This window comes from Lampetra fluviatilis, chromosome 30 (genome assembly GCF_964198595.1).
Source record: "Lampetra fluviatilis chromosome 30, kcLamFluv1.1, whole genome shotgun sequence".
NCBI classification, from domain to species: Eukaryota; Metazoa; Chordata; class Hyperoartia; order Petromyzontiformes; family Petromyzontidae; genus Lampetra; species Lampetra fluviatilis.
The window spans coordinates 4803282-4821978 of NC_136304.1; the positions used below are offsets into that span (position 1 = coordinate 4803282).

At 48.8% G+C, this 18697-nt stretch overlaps 1 protein-coding gene across 1 annotated transcript in view; it reads right to left on the bottom strand.

Annotated features, from left to right (window-relative positions):
• Window positions 1-12244, bottom strand: part of LOC144943154 (uncharacterized) — a 101443-nt gene extending 89199 nt beyond the window's left edge. Inside the window, exon 1 of the mRNA XM_078870380.1 lies at window positions 12099-12244. The gene's annotated coding sequence lies outside the window, so the exon portion shown is untranslated. The remainder of the gene's footprint in view (window positions 1-12098) is intronic.
• Window positions 12245-18697: the final 6453 nt, after the last annotated feature.

Here is an 18697-nt window from a genome sequence, read left to right on the forward strand (position 1 = left end):
CTGAGCTACCATGCCACTATAATTACCCTAAAACAATTTCCTCCGAGCTCCTCCACTTTACAATAGCCTGGCTTCTCCATGCCAATGTTTCGGGCATCATTTCAGCTGGGTCTGTCTGGGTCATCGAAGCAGAAAACGTGTTTGTGCCCGTCACACCACATCCAGAATACTTCTCGTTATGGCTGTGGCTGCTAGTCACGCACCACGTGCTCCAGTCCATCAGCAGCAACCGGAGCAATATTCAGTGAGACGAAGCCCTGCCAATGTCACGCAAGAAGCCCCGAAGGGCCTGGCTTATTTTCTCTGAAAAGTGAAAAACTCTCCGGCCCATTCCTCCACATTAAAGCGCGGCGTTAAAAAAAAAACCCCTTCCAACAATGGGCGCGTGTGTCTAAAACCAGTATTTTGTGTCGAGCGGCAAGCCAATGAATCGGCTGACTTTATTTATTTAACTCGGTCTTTAATGTAAGCACAGCTTGAACTCGACCGGTTCGCAAATCTAGGGCCCCGCGACTAATCAAATGCAGCAGAATCAATTTCAGAGGAAGACCATTTTTGCCGGTACAGTGCTTGAAACGCAATCTTCATTTCCACCCCTCCACCCCCCCAAACTAAAAACTAAAAAAGAAAAGCCACACTTTGCACAACAGCCGTACAGTGCTTCTAGCAGCGAGAAAAACCTGGTTCAAACAAAGCGTGTTTGCTTTCAACATTCGCCCGAGTGTGCTGCGTGCATCTTTGCGCGTATTTACTAGCAACGCAAGAGAGCCGCTCTCCTCCCCTTCCCTCTTTCCGTGCTGTGTTTTTCAAATCCATCAGCCGAACGACAGGCCTCGAAATTACTTTTCACTCCTTGGAACCCACGACGACGACGCTGCTGCTGCTGCCATGGCTGCAATCCGGAGGTCGGCGGTTCGATTCTATCTCCGGGCGTGGCAGTTGAAACGAGGGGGGGTGGGGCAAAATTATAAAAATCTCCCCCGCCCCCATTCGCTGTCCACCCAAGCAGTATAAACGGATACACCACAGTTCGTCCATCGGCAGGGCAGTTTACGTGAGGTCGGGCAAATTGTGGGGCACTCCAACCTCTTACAAGAGACGTCTGGCCCGCGTGGAAGAGGAGGCCAATTACCCTCTAGAGCAGTGGTTCCCAACCTGTGGTCGAAGATTTATTTCAGAATGTTTTTTTTCTTCTGGGCGGTGGTGGCGCACGCCTCTCGTGCAGGGTTAGTGGATCACACGGATGTGCAACCCCCTTCCCGTGGACCTCAAGGAGGCGCCATACCCTGGCTCCCTAGGTGGTACGGCAAAGCGTGGACTGATATCATCTGTCTCCTCTGTATGGGATAGTGTCGTCCCCTCGCATGTGTGGGTTTTGTCTGGGTTACTTCAGTTTCCTCTCGCATGTATAAACACTGACGAATACGCTTAAAGCATCTTAATCTATAGAGAACCACAGAACTTGGGCAATTGTTGTCACCGGCTCACCACCTAGCCATCCGCCAGCTTGTCTGCGGTGAGACGCAACTTGCACGAACGACGCAATCTAAAACACCTTTTTTTCCCTGCATGGCGGTCAGCATTTAGTTTGTGCGTTGACAACGGTCACAAGGTTGGGAAAAGTTGGCAACTGCTGGTCTAGCGGGGCTCTCCAGAGCTCCCTCTAGCGGAGGCCATTCCCCCAGCAGCGGCATGAGAAACCGCGGGGTTGCCACCTTTGCTTTAAACAGAGGTCTGCAAAAACCCGTTCGCCACCACCATCAACCGATCGCTCGGTAAACAGGAGCAGATCTGGGCAGAATAAGTGGAGCCGCCGCCGCCGCTACGATGAGCCCAAAACCGCAGTGCATGCGACTTTCACAGGAAACTACATCCTACGTCTTGAACTGGAAATGGCCCTGCGGGCAGGAGACAGAAGCAGGGAGGGGGAGGGTGGGGGAAATCGTGGGTGGTGGGGGAGATGAGAGGAGGAGGACAAGGAGGAGGCGGAGGGGGAGAAGGAGCTTTTGGACAGTCTGGAAGAATTGCGAAGAGGAGGCAGCAGTCAGGAAACAAATGTATCCACCTTTGGTCTTTTTTCAAAGTCCCCCGTGTGTCCACGTGCGGAATGCGGCAGAGTCAACATCGCCTGTTGCCGCTGTTCAATTGTTCCGGCGGGTCGTCGTTTCAAATTAGCACGTGCTGGGTGGGTCTCAGGTGGCGTGGAAACTTAACGACAAAGCCACGAGAAATGATTCTCCACTCGCTACAGATGGGGCGCCGTGCGACACCGCCGAGCGCGACGCGTCTGAGCGGAACCAAAGTCACACGGTCACACGAGCAGAGAGGCTATAGCAGTGGCGGCTCCTGCAAAATCTCTCAGGGGGGGCAAATGTCTGGATGATTGATAAGGATAAGGTCCACCCATGCAATGGATAAATTAACAGCTTAAACATGTAAAGGCAACTTCACTTCTTTAATATTAATGAAAAATAAAGTGACTCTTACAATACATCTTGTTTGTTTCTATACTCACTATTAATACAATCCACTCAAGTTTCTTTTATTAAAGATTCCACTAGGTGGCGACAAATTATATTGTTGGATGAAACGTGCTTACGTATGATGACGTAAGCACGTTAGTGCGAGCCATAGAGAATGCATTGCAGCGCCCCCCGTTCGAAAAAAATCATCTTTGAATGTAAGTCTATGGGACCACTCGGGGCGATTCTCAGCTGGAGGGAAATCGCCCAAAAAGAGGCGGTACTCCACAGAACGTAGCATGACGCTGATTGGACTATATCCAGAGGCACAGTGACGGCTAGCGTGACTCGGTGGTTGAATGACATTGGTGGTGCGTCTCCAAATCGCCCTAATGAAGAATCCGCCCCTGGGATAGAGCCACAAAAGTCCACCTGTAAAATCAGGACTCTCGCTGATGAGAAGAGTCCAGGTTTTCTTGCATTAAAATACAGGACGGCCCAAATGTCAGGACGACCGCTTGTGTTGCGATCGAAACGTCGTAGTTTTTTGTTATTTTCTTTGAACCTATCTACGTGACTTTACCGAAAGACCCAAAGAATATGAATTCCTGCAGTAACGAACGCTTTAAGTCAAGATTTAATATATTTATTTGAACAAATCACATAGGGTTATTTGATTCATTTTGGAAAATGTTCAAACCGACTTCCATTCACATGAATGCATGAATAATCTTTTGAATTTAAAGGACTTTGAACATTCTTTGAACATTCATAAATTGCATTTGACCTCAATTAATTCACGGTTTCTTGGTCGAGTTTTGTAAACGACGGATTTGAGGTGACCCCCACGGGAAGACGAGAAAAATAAATATGAACAATGATAATAGATCAAATATAAACCTGAACAATAAACAATGCCAGCGTTCAAACAAATAAAACAACCCTACGTGTCCTGACTTTTGGACCACCCTGTGTATGGAGCGCGTCAGCAAATTTGAACGCATAGCAAACGCAGCAAAGCTACAGACAGAACTTAAATACGCTCGGAGAAATAGAGTCGGTTACGCAGATCTTATATTCTTATTCTTAGGTTTTTTCGGTAAAGTCACGTGGGTAAAACATTAAAATTAATAAAAGTAAAATAAAATAAAAATCACGACGTTTCGGAGGCAACACAAGCCTCCGTCGTCAGGTGGAACCGTCACAGCCACGACAGCTGTGTCAAGTAAATGAGAGATTGCAGGAGCTACCACTCCGTTTATATAATGGTTGGAGAGGGGGGAAGGGCCAAGTACAGCACACTTTTTATTCATATGGTAAGGTGAGGCTTAAGAGGGTGAGCCATTGTTATGGAGAGGTACGGTTTGTGACTCAATATATTATTGGTTCTTTTGGTAAAGTCACGTAGAAGGGAAATAATAAAATAATAGCAAAATATTTATATGTTATTTCGTTCTTTATTTTTATTATTTCCCTTCTACGTGACTTTACCGAAAGAACCAATAATATGAATCCCTGCAGTCACGAAAGCTTTAAATCAACATTTGACGCAGATCTTATTTAAACATTTATAAAAAATTAATTCGTATTACGCCACGTGGGGGGGGAGGGGGGAGCTGCCACGGGGCTGGCAGAAAGATTCGCAATCCAGACGCCGCCGGCAGTAGAAAACAAATGTGGCTCGTCTGCCAGCAGTGGTGTGAGCGAGCAATTGCATGGCTGTGCCTTTGCCACCTTTGGTACACAAACAGATTTGTGTTGGTGCTCTGAAAGCATGTGCGGGGTGTGGGTGGGAGGCGTCGCGGTCTTTCACACGTCGGAATATGAACCGATGACCCGAATTACATTTGCAGCCATCGCTACCGTGAGTGACGGAGAGATATCTTGCAGCAGTCCTGCGCGGACGCCACGACCCCCACGCCTCTCTTTCAATTTGTTTTGGTGCCACGCGACCATGCTACGGCAAAAACAATACACATCGATGAGATGGGGCTCACGCAAAGGTGGAGAACATGCGGAGGTCAATGAAATAAATCGAACTGTTAGGCAAATCAAATGGGCTCGGGCAGGACATGTCGCTGTAAGTGATAATGGCCCGTGATCAAGAATAGTGATTGATCAAGAATAGCGGCAGCCAAGGAAGGTAACGCATCTGGGAGCACGATCGGCGGGGAGACGGAGTGATGAAATCAGCTCGTGTGGAGGAGCTAAGTGGATTATTACATCGTAGGAGCACGAGAGATGGCGACGGCTTGGGGAGGTCTTCATCAGGCTATGGGTTGACGATTGCTACTGCTGGTGATACATGTATTTGAGTGTCTCACCAATTATACGCAAACATCACGTGCATCAAACATTTTCCAGCCCATAATTCAAATGACTCTTTTCGACCACCGGTCTTCACTCATGAGTACTGTATCTGTGGGACGCTCGGAGGCAGTCAAGATTTAATTCCCTCATTCTTATCGCGAGTCGAGTCACACAACAAACAACTAGGAGGCTGATTAAACAGCAGTAAACAACCCACTGATCAAACACGGGGGGGGGGCCCCCAGTACGGACGACTTGGGAGCCACACAAAACATTGGCCATAAAACCCAAAACACGCATGAAGTCATGTTGCGGCCCGTGCTGTTGGCAAGGAAGCAAAGCCCGCTCGGCCCTACGCCAGCCTTGGCAGAGAGATCATCGCTCCACTCCCCCCCACTGGATGTGCGGTTAAGGTGGGGCCCGGGCTGAACGTGGAAACGGATCACGTGCCTCATCGTAACGCGATTTTGGACGATGTTTGACCCCCCCCTCCTCGTCACACGGCGTCATAAAAAGTCAGACCCCCCCCTCAAATATGACGTCACAAAGCTCTGCCCCCCCCCCCCAAAATAAAACATGCTTCAAATCGCTTTAAACTATTGTCATTGTAGTGCGTATTTAATGTGGCGCTGCACTCTGATGTTGTTGGAGAAAACATTTATTAAAAGTCTATTTAATTAAGTAAAACGTGTTGTCTATATTTATTTAAAGTTGTATATTTTGATATGACGTCACATTTCTCAAACCGCCCCTCTCGTCACACATCGTCACAAATGTATGACCCCCCCCTAGGTGCGTGACGTCATTTATGGACGGCCCCTTATGCCCAATCGTGTGCCAGTCTATGTCATAAGCCCGATCACGTAATGCATAATTATATACCCACCGTGTCAATTTGCTTAACCATGATGCTTAATCGCATGCCCGGCTTATCATTGCCCAACTAGCCTATAGCTCGTCCTAGGACGGGTGGATATTGCAGTTAATCTGAAATATTCAATCGAAAATAATGAGCCGCTCAGGATTATTAATGAGGGGGTGGGGTCCACATGAGGGACGTCATCATGATTATTGATGAGGGGGGGAGCCCCATGTGCAGTGACGTCATCCGCTCATGATTATGAACGAGGGGGGTGCCCCATGTAGAGTGACGTCACCCGCTAATGATTATTAATGGAGGTGCGGCATGTGGAGTGACGTCACGCGCGGGACACACACATTATTGGCTTATTATATTAGTAATGACGTTGACTAATTATATACAGGAGGTGTTAAGATATTCAAACACCAAATAGACACCTATTACAAGGAATCGCATCCGTATTAACCACACATTTGTGATAAAACATGCAAGCATGCTTTGAAAAATGTATGCCCCGTCCGTGAAACTGATAGGCCTACACCAAACAGGCTTTTTATTTAATTAACTCAGCAGTCTGGTACTTTTCAATGGCAAACGAAGTTGGTGATGTTCCACACAAGCTGGCAGTGTTTGCTAAACAGTCCAGTACAAATGCACTGATCTATGAAGCAAAGTAAAACAAAAACCCCACGTCCAAAATGTGCTAAACGCACACTGACACCTTCGCAAGGGTCATCTCCAAAGCTCATGTTGACAAATTCCAAAATTCTTATGGAAGGGGTCAAACATAAATTGGGGCGCTACGGTGACGAGATGTTAACTACCTCGCTTGCTAGACAGGACGGTCGTGGGTTCAATCGCAACCCCGACGCCTCTTTATTTGGAGTTTGCATGTTTTCTCTCCGCGTGGCCACTTGGATTTGTCCACTGGTCGTCCGGTTTTTTCCTCCACATTAAGAAACACGTGTTTTTAATGGACGTGACTGCAACGAGAAACCACTTCGTTGAGCTATCATCTGTGGCCAGGTCGCTTCTGAAAATATATATATATAGCTCCTTGGGCCTTACCTGGTACGATAAAAAATAGTTTTTTAGTTGAGTTTATAGATCTAGAAACTTCGTAAGGGAGGGGGGTCACACATTTTCAAGCTTTTTTAAAATACAGCAAGGCCGTCCAATTACAACAAAAATATTCAACGTATTCTCTACCCCCATTATCCCATCACCACTGCAACCAGCTACCGTTAACTTTCCACAAAGCGGCCGTCATTTTATTTTCCCCGCAAGAACGATGGGAGCACAGTAAAACTGTCAAACAGGAATTTAACTTTCAGACTCACATTTCAGACGTAAATCCATGATTTCGGGAAAACTTCACGCGAAAAAAATGCGAGCTGGGCAGATTGAGAAGCGGCGAAACACGTTGCCTCAACCACTGAAAACCCACTGACTACGAACGGTGCAGTACGTACGTATGTTGAACTTCTTTCACATCGTACATAACCAAGCGTGCTAATCGGAGGTGCTGACGAGGGACAATAAACTAAACACAAAAAGACGTTCTAAAGAAATGCGTTTTCAACTAAACTAGATTACAAAGTGCAAAGCTCCAGTGGCTTCCCAATATTGGAAGAGCATTCCAGACGGCCGCAGAAGCGCATCTGAAGTCGCGCGCGATGCGGTGACCGTCTTTGTTCGACGGACAGCCAAAAGTAATGACGATGGGAATGGACGGACGCGCAAGAGGGGTGTGGAAGATGAGAGATGTGGTTGCGGGCACGTGACCGGTCAATGGCAGGAATGCGGTGTGTTGTTACGGCTGAGTTCGCTCGTAATTTAAAGGTTGTACACATGGCCGCGCACACCCCCCCCCCCCTCGTTTGTTGTTTCTTTCTGAGCTGGCTCGGCCAGAACTGGGCAAGGACATCGCTCACCTTTCACCCGGGCAACCTAAGAGCACAGACTTAAGACGTTTCTTGACTTAGCGCTATAACGACAATGAAAGATGTTGAAGAACGCACAATTTTAAGAAAACTAAATATCAAATATACAATTAATAAGAATATAATTTTGATTTAAAGCTTCTGTGACTGCAGGGATTCATATTCTTGGTTCGTTCGGTAAAGTCACGTAGAAGGAAAATAATAAAATAAAACAAATATGAAATAATACAAACATTATTTTATTATTTCCCTTCTACGTGACTTTACCGAAAGAACCAAGAATAAGAAGAATTGAAATATTAAATTTAAACTTAAAATATTATCAACGATTCCCATGCTGTCTGGTGCACTACCATCGCCATCACTCGACCAGATAATGAACGCGTGCGGTTGGCATGTTGGCATGTTGGTGGTGCGCTTAGTCTGCCGGCTCTGACTCGGAACGGCCCCATTGAAATACAACTGTAACAGGATCAAGGGACATCATGTTACAACGTGTTTCGCGACTGCAAAGCCAGCTGTTCAGCCTTATCAGCGCCGGCTATCTCTGGCGTCAAATCACACGCCCACGGAATTTTCTAAAGACACCTCAGTGCTGCACAGAGGCCACCTATGCAGGTAGACTCCACATCAGGGCTGTCTATTGTCTCGTGTGACGTGTCTGTGCTACATATACATGTGCAGAGACTCAGTTGTCTGTTCACCCTGACTTTGCTGCAGCTCAGAAGATAAGGCTGAGCCTGATTCCTGCTTGGAAAGGAGCTTGCCTGGGAATGCCAGGTGTTGTAGGTGTGGAGGCTGCCAACAGATGGCAGCACAGTGAATGAATCTTTTCGATTTAAAGCTTTCGTGACTGCAGGGATTCATCTTCTTGGTTCTTTCGGTAAAGTCACGTAGAAGGGAGATAAAAAAATATATAATAATATAATAAAATATATTTTATTACTATGTTTTATTTTTATTATTTTATTATCTCCCTTCTACGTGACTTTACCGAAAGAACCAAGAAGATGAGCCAATGAATCGTTGCTCTGTCTGAGCTTCGAGCGTCATCCCCTCGTATGTGTGGATTTTCTCCGGGCACTTTAGTTTCCTCCCACAGTTCAAAGTCGTGTTTTCCCTCTCTACATTTAGGAACACGCGTTTAGAGTATTTGGCTGCTATAAATATCCACATGATAAGCCACGTCGTTGAGCTATCATTGGTGGTCAGGTCGCTGCAGTGGGCCTTAACTGGTAAAATAAAAATAAATGTGTATTAGTAGTTTAAAGTCACGAAAGGAACGGGCCGAAACATCCCCATTCAGGGCCCTCCTGAACAAGCTTTGAGAATCAGTGATGGCTTTCCTGGGTAATTACTATACTGTGAAGGGCATCATAATAATTATCAGTGGTGGAAATCGGCTGGAATACAACGGTAAACCATACCCACACTTATTCTTAGGTTTTTTCGGTAAAGTCACGTAGGTAAAAAATTAAAATTCATAAAAGTGAAATAAAAATAAATAAATAATTCTCGACGTTTCGGAGGCAACACAAGCTTCCGTCTTCATACCCACACTTCTCAGAAGACCAAACACGTGCACTGTTCAGAACGGTTTCTATTCCTATGCTGAGATGTTTACGCAGAGGGGAAGCGACGGCAGTGAACGTGGGCAGCTGCTGCATGATCAGTGGGTGCCGCGGTGGCGAAATGTTAACTATCTCGCCGGGTATGCAGGAGGTCGTGGGTTTTATCCCGACCCTGACGCCTGCATATTTGAACTTTGCATGTCTCTTTTCCCACGATCACGTGGATTTTTCTCCGGGTCCCCCGGGATTTCCTTCCACATTTAGAAACATGCATTTAGAGTATTTGGCTGCTATATATTTCCACGTGATAAGTCCCTTGGTTGAGCTATAATCTGTGGCCAGGTCGCTTCTGAAAAAGAGCTATATAGTTCAGTAGTAACATAGAAAGTTTTGTTTAGGTTTCCCAGCTGGACTCCAACATTTTCATTTTGACCACTGATAATTGCCCCCATACGACTCTCGCTAAAGATACTTCATACATTTAGCAGTACTCCCCTCCAATTGATATTCTGTGTGAGCGGTGTAAATGCCACATTACCATGGCAGGGCCCAGCAATATTCTTAACTAATTAGTGCGCAGTCACATTTGCACATGGTGGCACGTCGAGCAGGCAACACTCAACTCGTCATTGTACAGCGGGCTTGTGTCCGTTGATTGTTTCTGACGATGACCTGTATTCAAACTCAAGCATTTCCGAGTCACAGAGGACGGAGGGGGAGCTTGAGCCATGGACCTCGCCCTTGGGCAGAGGAACTTTGTGAGAAGAGGCCATCAGGCGAAAAAAAACCCACGTAATTTGCATCTTCTGTAAAGTGACACAAAAGCTGACGGATCGCTTCTCTGCCGGTTTAGTCGTGCATTGATCATGGCAACATCAGCTGGAGTGAGCTATCCATCAGCTTTAACGACCTGGGGAGGCCTTCTCCACCAATGGATCGATTGTGGCTGGTGATCAATCCACTGCTGGATGAAAACGTCGCCCGCCGCTCACGGTTTTTGCAACGCGCTAGCGGACTGCACAAATAAGGGAAATGAAATGGGACAAACGCAACAACACGGGGATCACGACTAAACAACAAATGACTACAATTGCGAAATAAATCATCACGTCGGCCTAATGAACTCCGCAAGTGTTGCCTCGCTCTTTGGGAATTCGCTCTGCGCCAGACGCTGGCGCATTTAGCGCAGAGCCGTGTTCCAAGGAAAACATTACAGCAGACGTAAATAGATCCTGAATGTGCTTGTTCGGAGGGTGTGTATCGGTATGCGTGTTTGGGTGGGGAGCGGTGGTGTAGCAGTTAGCGCGATGCGCTATGAACCCGACGATCCGGGTTCGATTCCCGCTCACGGCCAACACCAGGGACGATTATCTGAACCTGTCCTGGGCCTCCCCTAGGTCGACTCAGCCTCAAATGAGTACTGCTGCGGTGTGTAAACATCGCCACTGGGGATACAAAGGCGGTCGGGCGTGGTGCTGGTCATCCATCCCCTCGTGTGTCGTCCCGGCCTTCATAGGTGCTCGCTAACAGCACTTAGGGGCCGTCCATAAATGACGTCACGCGATTTTGGACGATTTTTTACCCCCCCACCTTCGTCACACGGCGTCACAAGGAGTCAGACCCCCCTCCCTGAAATATGACGTCACAAAGCTCTGCCCCCCCCCCCCCCAAAAAAAAGATCAAACATGCTTCAAATCGCTTTAAACTATTGTCATTGTAGTGCGTATTTAATGTGGCGCTGCACTCTGTTGTAGGAAATAAATGTATTAAAAAGTCTATTTAATTAAGTAGAACGTGTTGTCTATATTTATTTATAGTTGCGCATTTTGATGTGACGTCACATTTCTCACCCCCCCCCCCTCGTCACACATCGTCACAAATGTCTGACACCCCCCCCCCCCCCCCAGGTGCGTGACGTCATTTATGGACGGCCCCTTGCCCCTACAGACTGTTAAGGCTATACGGGGGATCTTTTTATGTCAGTGTGCGTGTGTGGTTGTGTGTCCGTGTCAATGTTGTTTATCGGCGAGTGTGGCAGCGTGGGTTAGTTGGCTGCGTGGCCATGTCGATGGTGTGCGGCGGACGAACGAGGCGACGGTCATCTTGAACCGCCGGGCCTCCCCGTAGGGCGACTCTGCCTTAAGTTGGTATCCATCTGGCAGTGGTGTTTCAACAGTAGCAGCCGGGAGACAAAGGCGGCCGGGCATTGTGTTGGCCCACAAACCACCCCCCTCCCCCCCCAATCTCGTTGCGCGTGTTGCTGAGAGTTCACAGCGGCAGATCTTGGAACGCGATGAGCGGGAGTCGAGATCACGTCCGTTCGTAACGTGCGCGTTGTCGGTCACGGGTTTAGCGAACACCCCCCTACCCCCCTGCCTCACCTGCCGGGAGCTTTGAGATATTATAAAAAAAATAAAATCTCAAAGCTCCCGGCAGGTGAGATTATCCATAATACAGGTGGAGGTGGGGGAGTTTGGGGGGGGGGTTAGATCGCGTAAATATATTAAAGTGTCGTCAAACAAATTTGGCTGCAGCTAGTTGGAATTACAGGCGAAACGTCGTACTCGGATTGTAAATGTCGTGGTTTTGCTCTCCAACACACCGGTGTGCTGTACTAGTCACGAATTGCCATGTTCTGTTTACTTGACAACCCTTACTAATTGGCTGTGTCGCCATCTAACCCAAAAAAAATATCTGTATTATGGATGATATTGGTCGCGAAAGCCTCCGTGTTAAACCAAGGTGAGAAAATATATCATTTCCCTTCGACTCACCCCCCCCCTCTACCACCACCACGTGTTCGCGCGGCTAGCCTAACCCCCCCTGCATCCCCCCGCACCCCCCCCCCTGCACCCCCTTCCCCTGCACCCCCCCCCCCCGCTGCATCCCATCCCCTGCACCCCCCCCTGCACCCCCACCCCCCCTGCATCACCCCCCTGTACAGACTTACCAGGCTGCTGGGGGAGGGGGGAGGCAAGTGATTGCCGTTCGCGAGTAGCGCCCTTGAAGGCTGGTTACGGCGCACGAGGGGGTGCGTGGCCAGCACCACGCCCGGCCGCCTTTGTCTCCCCAGTGGCGACGTTTACGCAACGCGCCAGGTGCTCGCTAGAGGCTGCGTCGACCTAGGGGACGGGGCCCAGGACCGGTTCAGAGAAGCCGTGAGCGGGAGTCAAACCTCGGTAGGCCGGGTTCGTAGCGCAGCGCGTTAACCGCTAGACTACCGCTCCCCACCACCACCAACCACCAACAACCCTCACCACCAAGCCCACCTCGAGTGAAACTTGCATCTTCACCACGGAGCAGAGGCGGTGGACGTCGCGAGACGACCTGGGGTTGGTCTTCTCATTTCACACGATGCCACGAGCCACGCGCGCTCAAAGACGCAGATAAGAAGCCCCTGTGAGAGAGGCAGCGTGTGTGTGTGTGAGAGTCAGTGTGTGTGTGTGAGAGTGTGTGTGAGAGTGTGTGTGAGGGTCAGTGTGTGTGTGTGAGAGTGTGAGAGTGTGTGTGTGTGTAAGTCAGTGTGTGTGAGAGTGTGTGTGTGAGTCAGTGTGTGTGTGTGAGAGTGTGTGTGTGAGAGTGTGTGTGTGTGTGAGAGTCAGTGTGTGTGTGAGAGTGTGTGAGAGTCAGTGTGTGTGAGAGTGTGTGTGAGTGTCAGTGTGTGTTGAGAGAGTGTGTGAGAGTGTGTGTGAGTGTCAGTGTATGTGTGTGAGAGCCAGTGTGTGTGAGTCAGCGTGTGAGTGTCAGTGTACGTGAGTGTCCGTGTGTGTGTGTGAGAGAGTCCGTGTGTGTGTGTGAGAGAGTCAGTGTGTGTGTGTGAGAGTCCGTGTGTGAGAGAGTCAGCGTGTGAGAGTCAGTGTGTGTGAGAGTCCGTGTGTGTGTATGTGAGGGTCAGTGTGTGTGAGAGCCAGCGTGTGTGTGTGTGTGAGTCAGTGTGTGTGAGAGTCAGTCAGTGTGAGGGTCAGTGTGTGTGAGAGAGTCAGTGTGCGTGTGTGCGTGTGTGTGAGTCAGTGTGTGTATGAGAGAGTCCGTGTGTGAGAGTGTAAGGTGCGTGTGTGAGAGCCAGCGTGTGTGAGGGTCAGTGTGTGTGAGAGTGTAAGTGTGTGTGTTTGTGAGTCAGTGTGTGTGAGAGAGTCAGTGTGTGTGAGAGAGTCAGTGTGTGAGTCAGTGTGTGTGTGTGAGGGCCAGCGTGTGTGTGTGTGTGCGTGAGAGTGTGTGTGCGTGAGAATGTGTGTGAGAGTCAGTGTGTGAGTGTGTGAGAGTCGGTGTGTGTGAGTGTGTGTGTGAGAGTCAGTATGTGTGTGTGAGAGCCAGCGTGTGTGTGTGTGCGTGAGAATGTGTGTGTGAGAGTGTGTGAGAGTCAGTGAGTGTGTTAGTCGGTATGTGTGTGTGTGTGAGTCGGCGTGTGTGTGCTGTTTGCGAGCGTCTACCTAAGTAAAGCAGCACGTCACTTGCCCCAACTGGCTGTGTTCGGCTATTCGGGGGATCTCTGCTGTTTGCATACGTGTTGCTGTTACTGCTGATACTGCGAACACGATAAGTTTGTGCCTGACTTCCTACTCCCGTTGCTGCTCGATAGTCCTGTTCAAATGATAACTTCGCTGCCGCTGCTAAAACTGTAGACACTGGAGGGGAGAGAAAAAAAAGAGAGTCACGACTGGGAGTGAGCCGGAGGAGGAGTGAGCCTGACGCAGCCAGACAGAAACGTCGCTGCGTGCAGTCGATCTTCATTCATCTTTGTTGGGGCGGCACCAATCGTCGTGCCCGCACACGCATCAGCAGCAGCAGCAGCCCCGGGGGGGGGGGAGTGCGGGGAGCAGGAGTGGGTGTGGGAGGTTTATACCGTAATGGGGGGGGGGTTGTTGAACATATGCGTGCTAAGCAGTCTTTACCAAACGTTCATTTACCGTGCCGTTGTTGCTAACTCCTCTCCCAAGACGTCCTCACGCAGGCCAGCGTGCAAGAGTTACGGATCACTATCCTACAGCAATTGTGTTGCTGTTACTTTCACTATCCTACAGAATTGTGTTGTTGTAATTTTCTGACCCCCCGCCCCTACTGTGAAAAAAGAGCTGCATAGCTCATCGGATTCCTCCAGTACAGATCAAATATTCTGATCTTGACATTAATAAATGCTTCTGTAAAAGGTGGGGGGGGAGGGTGGTGGTAGCTAGAGCTCCCTTTAGCAGTTACGCGAGCAAGAAATTGCAGGGCTGCACCTTTAACCCTTTACTTTTTTCGCTCCTTTCAACTGCCTCTACCCGGGGGCCACCGAGTCGATGGGCCTTTTCGACTTTCGGCAAGCGACATGCAGTGGCAGCAACATCCATTGCGTGTGCTGCACCACGCACCCGCATGCAATGCTCCCCGCCTTCGCCGAGCCGTGCTGGACCAGCGTGGTGAAGTATGGTCAAACAATACCTCCAGCCCACGGCCTTGTCCAGCGGTGGATTGACAAACGACGTTACGTGTTGTCGGGCGTGGAGGCCCGTTTTGCACGCCTGTGTTTCAGAACTTTGAAGGCAAGGGTTGGTGGATCACGCAGAGATGCGTGCGGAACGTCAAAACCCGTTGGCCTGTGCGGTGGGCAGACGTCGGGTATGCCAGGGGGGCATCGTCGAGCCGCGTGTGCGAAATTTGAGGTTCGTTTCCATCCCGTTACGTTTGCGTGGTGGGGTTTCTCCGGGTCGATTTCCCCCCCCCCCCCCGCAAGAAGCAAAATCACGAATTGAACTGCAACTGGTCAAACATCCCCGTGTAGCAGGACCCTCCTACAATCGCCTTGCGACTCCCGTGTGACTTTCCTAGACACGTTTTACACGAGAGTATTGTTATTGTTAAGACACGTGAATGTTTACTCTGCTGTGGAAGGAAACCAAATGGGTATTATGATGACTACGACGATGACGATGATGATGCTGGCTGCGGTACTCAAATAGATTCGAGCAGGGAAACACTGCTGCATCCACAGACTCGGAACGAGTTCCCGAGTCGAGTTAGCTGGGACCAGTTTACTGTGTCCACGCGCCATGCAGAGGTGAAGGTGCAGCCCCGCAACTGCCTGTTCACGCCACCGCTGGCAGAAGAAGGGCCTCCTACCGCACGGGCTCCTTCTAGCAGAGGGCCCGTGGGTCATTTTCGCCCATCCACCGTAAGCGTTGTTGGTTAACGATCCGATTGAGGAGCTATTAACTATCAACGAATAGAAAGCCTCGATTCTTACACACGCGCACGCTGATTCATGCCATGCATCGTGAGTTAAATAGTCGACATTAATCGTTCACAGCTTCAAGCCAATTAATCGGATTGTATTAGACAAGATATGCACGTTCTAGATTTGAAGTTTTCGTGACTGCAAGGATCCATACTTTTTGGTTCTTTCGGTAAAGTCACGTAGGTAAAAAATAATACAAAAATAAATTATTTTTTAATCACGACGTTTCGGGCGCAACACAAGCGCTCGTCATCAGGTGGGACCACCACAGCCAGAAGCAACTGCTCCCACCTGATCATGAGCGCTTGTGTTGCGCCTGAAACGTCGTGATTTAATTGATTTATCTTCTTGGTTCCTTCTACGTGACTTTACCGAAAGAACCAAAGAGTAAGAGATGCACGCTTTCATTGAGAGACCAGGATTGTTCCTGAGTCTCTACTGACACCTGCTGGCACGAGTTCTTCACTGAGATCCGCTGATCCGCTGAGATTCTGTTCGATTCTTGGCCTGGAAACCTTTTTCCTGACCCAAGCCAAAGTGATCTCCAGCTCAAACGAACATTGCGATGGTGCTCACCTGAGCCAGTGATGGGAATTCCACATTCCTATGGCGGGGGGAGAGTCTAGATGACGACCTTTCACAATGAAGGGGTTTTGGGGTAGGTCGCGTAAATATAAATGGGTCGTTAACCCACCACCACCCGACACAGCCAATCAGTAAGGTTTGTCACGTAAACAAAACGTGCCAATTCGTTACTTCAGTACACCGCTTGTGTGTTGGAGAGTAACCCCCCAACATTTACAACTCGAGTACGACGTTCCGGATTAATGACACGTTTATATTTACACGATATAGCTTCGAAAAAAACCCTTCATAGTGAATAATATTGGTCGCGAAAGCCTACTACGTGATAAAAGGACAACCATCGTTGGCATCCCTGCAAAGTGGTACAGTTATTCATTCTACATCATTAGACCTCCTTTGCCAGTACCAAAATATAATAATAGGGTTTTTCCCCTTTTTTCTGGCAACAAAACTGGAACCTTTTTACGAGGATTCATGTCTGCATTAACCACAATACTTGCAGTCAAATGCAAACAAAAAACACACTATGGTAATATATGCATTGTCCTTGAAACTGATTGGTCCACACCAAGGGACGGCTTTCTTTTGAAGATGGTGGGGATGGGGCCGGGTGGGGCTGCGTGGGGAGGGGAGGGTGGGGATGGGCTGGGTGGGGAGGGGCTGGGTGGTGAGGGTCGAGAGGGGTGGGGCTGGGTGGGGCTGGGTGGGGAGGTGCTGGTCACCCTATGGTGCAATTATAAAACTCAACGTTTAACCTACTCACGCCGGCTTGTGCCCGCCCTAACAGTCGGGCATATTTGCGGAATACACCACGCCGCCGTTGAACCTGGCCATTGACCGAGCAACCCAACGTTCCTACCAGCTCCCTCCGCAGGACAATGTGTTATCTAAATGTGGAGGGCAAACCCGGAGGAACCGGAGTCCAATTCCACGCGGCCACCGGAGAGAGAGAGAGAGAGAAAAACGCGTGAACTCCGAATATACAACAACAGGCATCGTCAGGGTCCAGGGATCGAACCCACGAACTCTGCTCCGTACCAGGCGAAGGGAGACATCTCGCCACCGCGAACGTCCCTGAGCAGCAACAGTCGTGCGTGTGTTTTTAAACTAAAGATTGGAATAGTGGCACGTGTTATTGCGTCTCGTCTGGGAGATGGTTCCACGTCGACATGTACGTGGTAGTGAACACACGCCATCATGTTCACGGTGTTGTCGCGAGGAACAATCAACCCAAATTGTCTTGTTATCTGTGTTGGCGCTCGGTGGCTAACAGACTTCGCTTTGGGTCGTGTGTTTTGCTGTAGGATTTTTTTTTATACCAAACGCGTTTCAGATAATGGTTAGAAGAGACGGGCAATTTCAAGGCAACACCCAATTTTCCGATTCATTGTCTCACGTGTTTTCCAGCTGAACGTGTTTGTCACGCGCGATGAAGCCAGAATTGCTTACTCTAAGCAATGCAGTATATCGATGATGATGATGATGGTGATCATTATAATGTCATCATTTGTCAAGAAATATCTCAATAAGTCTCGATAATTTAGTTTTTTTACAAAAAATCCTGAACATTTTATTTTGGCAATAAACAACAACAACAAACACGGAATAAACACACCGAGGTTTTGCCGGTGGCTATGCACGCAGCTTGTGACAACACAACAACACAACAATCCCCTGCTATGATTTGCCCAGAATGGCAGTCTATTATCGATATTTTTCTCCTGTTACAAGGCATTGTTAATTGTGAATGTGGTGAGTTGTTTTTACATCTTCAAATCGGAGTTTCCGCCCGAGTGTTCATGAAACGACTCCATCTGCGTCGTGTTAACATTGCTGTGCCCATTTACACCAGCAGATGGTAACAGTGGAACACTGATGGTCGAGGAAAGCCCTCTCACTGTCGTCCAAAGCAGCACAGGACAGCTTACCTGTGAACCCATACGGTTTACCCCGTATTCTTGTACAGGGAAATTGAGTTTCCAGGTCCATACGGAGTACAGCCGTTTCAATACGGGCAAAGAACTGTGTCCATTTGTTTGTGTTTTTCTCTTGTGATGAGACTTTGTAGGATGAACGTTTAAATTGATACTGGCACGGGGTGACCAATAATGTCTCAATTTGTCTGTAATAAGGTAGGCACTGAAAAGGGATTGACAGGTATGTGACTGCGCACCCTTCAGATGGCAACACAACATCGCAATGGTACAGCGCGATCCGTTTGTAGAAACCCCACTAGAATCGTGAGAAATTACCACAGTCCTGTACATATGGGGAGAATACAATTGTATTTAAAAGCATCGGCACATCACCCACTGATAAGGGGTTGACAGGTATGGAACAGACTCACTGCAACGTGTGCGTTCATCCGAGCCTCAACCCCACACGTCTGTAAGCAGAGCCTCATAGAGACAGGCATCGAACCCATGTCCCTTAACATCTGAACCAATGTCACAAAGAGGCCTTGTTGGTTTGTGTTGAATTTGACTGCTCAGTTGCCGATCCCCACAGCTCAAGTGAATAATACGAATCATTAACTTCACGTGTCAAGGCCTCTCCCAACGCCGTGTCTGCCCATGGGAAAGTTGGCCCATGCTGAATGAGAGCAACCTGTGTTCAGGACTGATTCATCAGCTCGTCAGGCTAGAGCCTGCCTAGTGCTTAGTAGGGAGACCGCCATGCATACAAAATGTGTCTACAGTCTGCCGCAGGGCTACGTTGGGCGGCAGGGTGGTGGAGGATTGACACCACTC